Source organism: Chionomys nivalis, chromosome 1, assembly GCF_950005125.1.
Source record: "Chionomys nivalis chromosome 1, mChiNiv1.1, whole genome shotgun sequence".
Classification (NCBI taxonomy): domain Eukaryota; kingdom Metazoa; phylum Chordata; class Mammalia; order Rodentia; family Cricetidae; genus Chionomys; species Chionomys nivalis.
The window spans coordinates 197,241,562-197,247,075 of record NC_080086.1 but is presented as its reverse complement, the minus strand read 5'-3'; the positions used below and the strand labels follow the sequence as shown (position 1 = coordinate 197,247,075).

Here is a 5,514-nt window from a genome sequence, read left to right as displayed (position 1 = left end):
ATAGAACACCAAGAGCTAAGTCAGCATGTCTTTATATAAAATTTACATCATTAATATATATTTTAGGGAAGTCCCACTAGGACTCATTTCTTGCCAAGTGCTTTTTCAAAGTACCATTAAAAATATATGATTTTTGCTGTGTGCCATGGTGCATACTTTTAATCTCAGCATTCGGAGGCAGAGGCAGGTGGATCTTTGTGAGTTCAAGGCCCGCCTGGTCTACACTGAAATTTCCAGGACAGTCAGAGCTACATAGTGAGACCTTTTCTCCAAAATGTTTTTTTCATATGTGCATGATATGAATGCATTCATGTGATTATACATGTTCATATGTGTGTGAGCATACACATTCATATAGAAACATGAAGGTGATACCTGGAACCTATCCCATTGTTTCTCTGTCTTATTATTGGAGGTAGAACCTCTCATCAAACTCAGAACTCATGGATCTGGCGTGCTACATAAAACCATGTCTCTGCTTTCTGAAGCAGGCTGGCTACCATGGCCAGCAGGAACCTACGTGGGTTTGGCGGATCCACGCTCCAGCTCTCTTGCTTGTGTGGCAAGAACTTTAATCAATGAGCACCAGTCAAACCAGCTTTTTCTCCCCCCCCCAAAAAAATAAAAAGTAGATATTACTCACTAATGAGCTGTATTGCATTGTATCATACACAGATGATTTTTGTTATAGTTATTTATGTTATTGCTGCTGTTTTATTTTTTGAAACAGGGTTTCGTGTAACCCAGGCTGGCATTGAACTTGCTATGTTGCCAAAGACAACCATGAATTCCTCATCCTCCTGTTGCTCTTTCTCTCAGTGTTTTTATTTGGTGCTGGAGAATGAACCCAGGGATATGTGCATGTTAAGTAAGCACTCTGCCTACATATATATACATACAACCCTGAGCTTGAACACATACCGACCATGTGGGTATGTTTGGGAGGGGGGATATGGGTGTGGGTGTGTATGTGTATGTATGCATGTATGTGTGAGTGTGTGTATGTGTGTGTGTCTGTGTATGTGTGAGTTTGTAAGCATGGGTATGTGTATATATGTGTGCGTGTAGTGTCGTTGTGTATGTGTATATGTACATGTGTATGCACATGTGTGTGTGTATGTGTGTGACTGTGTGTGTCCATGCATGTGTGTGTGTGTTAGGGTACCAGAAATTGAACCTAGGTCCTAGTACATGCTAGGTAAGTGCTCTGCCACTGGGATGTATCCCATGACATATCTCTTAGAGTCCCTGGAGTTTGTAATCTTCCTTTTGTGATTACCACAAAACTGTTGTGAAAAGAGAAGTCCACATTGGTCATGTACTTTTGCACCATTAATATGGTTCATTGCTACTTTAACTATTTATTCATTTAATTTTTTATACAAGTGTTTCACTATGTAGACAAAGCTGACCTCAGACATGCAGAAATCCTGCTGCCTCTTCCTATGTCTAAGCCTGGATTAAAAGTGTGTTACCATGAGGTCCAGCTATCTTCATATTCTTATTTGAAATATCTCCCTATAAAAGAAATATTATCTCTATGTAGGCAACTTCAATGGATAATTTTGTTAACTGGATTGGAATTCTTAGCATTCAGTTGGTAAGAGACTTCAACCAGACCTAGGATAAGGGATTCATTTCCCTTCCCAAATCCTCTTAGTTTTCCCAGACTTCCTCTCTACACTAGATACACTTAGAACAGGGACCACTAGTTTCTAGAGCAGTGCTGAAAACTGAATATTCACAACAAGTGGATTTCTGAGGTGATGGAAACATTTTGAGGCAGAGTTGCAGTAGTGATGTCTAAGAGCACAGAATTACTAAGGTCCATCCATCTGTACATTTACACTGAACTAATTTATGCTTTGTACAATTGAACTCTATATCTCAATATATATTTCTTGTTTCTAGGTGATTTATAAAAGTGTCATAAAAATTCAAACACTGATAAAAAGAACTTAAACTATGACTTGAGTTTCTTTCAATAGACTAGAACTTGAAGCTGGAGGCCAAGCAAGTCTACAGCCTGCTGCAGCCAAGGAACAGAGACTGGAGGTGCAACTCAGTGCTTTCTCGGCTTGCATGAGCCCTGACTTCAATTCCCTGCACCACAAAATTAGCTAAAATTTTTGGAAAATAAAAGCAGAACTCATAAAAGACTACAGAAGAATACATAACACAACACTGTCAATGTCCAAGGTACAATACAAAAATTACTGAACATACTTTGAAAAACTATGAAGCAATTTTAACAATAAAAAATCACCAATATTCAAGGGTATGGGATTTTATAAAAAGGAAAGAATATATATGAACATGTGTTTATACACACACACACACATATATATATATATATACATACATATACATTTGAAACTGTGGGGTGCAGAATTCCATGAAATAAGTTGAAACTACTAACACACAAGACTTTTAAAGTTGTTACTGTAATTATGCTGAAGATATTTATATATAGATAATATCTGTCAGCAACCAATAAAATCATAGGAAATCTAAGTAGAGATACAGAAATTATTAAGGAGAAACTAAAAGTTCTAAAACTTGAACTGTGAGGTGGCTCCATGTATAAAAAGTTGGGTTCCAATTTCTAGAATCGATACAAAAAGTCAGGTATGCTGGCACACATACGCAATTGTAGTACTGGGTATGGGAAGCAGGGAATATCGGCGCCAACCAGTCACGCTAATTGGCAAGCTGCAGGTTCAATGAGAGGCCCTGGTTTAAAAATAAATGAGGCGGAGGACACTTAGTTGATTGCTGGTCTCACCTGCACACACACATGAGCCTGTGCACACATACAAGCACACTTTAAAACTTAAAATGAAATCTTTGAAATTGCAAAAAGTAATCTATTAGTGTAGCAACAAAACAAGCAAACATGAAAATGTGGACTTGATGATAACACAAAAGAAACAGAATATAGCAGAGACACCTGTAATATCAGAAATCGGAGGACTGATGCAGAATAGGCACAAGTTTGAGGCTAACCTGAGATCTACAGCAAGACCATGAATGTGTCTTTGTGTGTGTGTGTGTGTGTGTGAGAGAGAGAGAGAGAGAGACAGACAGAGACACAGAGAGATGGAGACAGAGACAGAGAGAAAATGTGCTCAAATTACAAATCTACAATGCACCCCCTCAAAAAAAATGGAATAAGCCAAACAAAGTTTCAGAAATCTGAAAAGTTTGCCATAGTATCACAGGATTTATGGTGTGTAAAACTAGATTCCCAGGATGAGATGAAAGAATGCAGAGAGAAAAATACTTGAAAAAAACAGATTCTAATCTCCACCATTTGAAGAAGAAAAAAATACAGTCAATGGAGGCTGGTTAAATCCCAAACATGATAAATATGAAAAGGCTGTGGACTGACACTTCATAGTCTATCTGCTGAAAGCCAAAGTAGAAGGGGAAATCTTAAAAGCAGACAGAAAAGCAAGCAAGCTACCAAACACAAAGGTAAGGAACAAGGCACAATACAAGCCAGCAGGGACCTTGTCAAAGCAACTGGAGATGGCCCAAGGGCAAGAGGAGATTACACCCAGTCCAACTCATAACATGGAAGAAGCCACAAGCCAAAGCATAGAGGAGGACTTTGAAGGACAGGCCACACACACAGGACCCAAAGGAGTTATCAATGATTGGAGAAAGTTTAAATTAGAAAGTAAAGATAGCGATTTAATTCCACCTAGTAAGAAAGAGATCCTCAGACAAAGATCTTATCCTCAGACAAAGATCTTCTCCTCAGAGCAGAGATGACAAAGACTCAAAAGAGAGAATCGACAAAAAGATGAGCATTCAAGAATATGAACTAATTCACCAAGACAAAGAAGATGAAAACTGCCTGCGCAAATACCATACACAGCGCATGCAGGATATGCATCAGAAGCTGAGTTTGCGGCCTAGATATGGGTTTGTGTATGAGCTGGAAACAGGCGACCAGTTCCTGCAGACCATTGAAAAGGAGCAGAAGGTCACCACGATTGTGGTGACCATTTATGAAGACGGTGTGAAAGGCTGTGACACACTCAACAGCAGTTTAGCTTGCCTTGCGGCGGAGTATCCAATGGTCAAGTTCTATAAAAGATTCTAATACCGGTGCTGGGGACCGCTTTTCCCCAGTTGTTCTCCCCACCCTGCTTGTATACAAAGGTGGGGAACTCATCAGCAATTTTATTAGTGTTGCGGAATGGCTCGCTGAAGAATTTTTTTGCTGGAGATGTGGAGTCTTTCCTGAATGAATATGGATTACTACCAGAAAGAGAGATGCATCACCTAGAGCAGACCAACATGGAAGATGAAGATGCTGAATAAGCATTCTCTGTGTCAGGACTTCATATCTGTCCTTTACACAGTGAACACTGGTTTTGGTAGTATCTATATTTCTTTAGCAAACACTAAATATGGCCATGGCTATCCAAATTTTAGGGAAAGACACTAAAATTATGTTAATAGCATTTTTTAGTATTATCTATCCAAATTGAGATAGTATTTTGCTGCAAAAAGTTATAGTTCCTAAAAAAACTGAGCAAACAGAGGAGGTGGATAATGTTAATGTTATTTCACTTTAAAAATCCCTTTAAAGATATGTGTTAGCTTTTTTACTCGTTACTTTTTCCCTTGGAATTTTTATTTGCGCTTTTGAAACTGAATACTACTTATGAACTGACTTGTATGATAAGAATAAAATCATATGAAGAAACAAAACAAAACAAAAACAAAAGAGTAAGGAACAATGATTCAGATGATCGGATTTCACATTTGAAACGGTGAAGGACAGAACTCCATGAAGTTAAAATGGTGGTAGACAAAAGCATCAATAATCAGAGCTCCATATACAGCCATCATGACTGTATGTTTACAAGAGGAGAGAGAGATGACAGGGTGTTTAAGTATGGCTACAAAGATTAATTTCCTAATTGATTTGTTGAAATCGTGAATGAAATCCTTCAGGGTAAAGAGAAATGATTCCATATGAAAACTGGAGTTCTTAGGGAGTGAAGATATTTAGAAATGTTGATATCTGGATAAATATAAAGATGTATTTCACCCCTTAATCTTTTTAAAATATATGTAAGTGTTTAGATTTTTAAAATTCCTCAATTGGTCACAATGACTCATGCCTGTGATACCAATATTCAGAAGGCTAGGACAGGAGAATTCCCAAGAAATCAAGTACAATCTGGGCTTCATGATTAGATCCATAAAAGTTTAGATCATACAACAAGACTATCTGTGAAAGCAAAAATCAGACATAAAATATATAAAATTCCTTGTAGACTTATAGTTTCTGTAGGTATGACAATGGTCTCCATAAAGAAAAGGTAGGGGGATAACAATCCAATATAGTTTGTGACTTTTATGTGACCTGGCAGATTATTAGCCTTAGAGTTAAAGATTAAACTACTGGAGCAACAACTTTACGAGAACTAGAATTTTTAATGACATGTTTATTTTTATTTTATGTGCATTGATATTTTGACTGCATGTGTTTCT

General features: G+C 37.6%; 1 pseudogene; it reads left to right on the top strand.

Annotated features, from left to right (window-relative positions):
- The first annotated feature begins 3,576 nt into the window (after positions 1-3,576).
- LOC130885923 (phosducin-like) lies at positions 3,577-4,332 on the top strand (annotated as a pseudogene).
- The last annotated feature ends 1,182 nt before the right edge of the window (positions 4,333-5,514 follow it).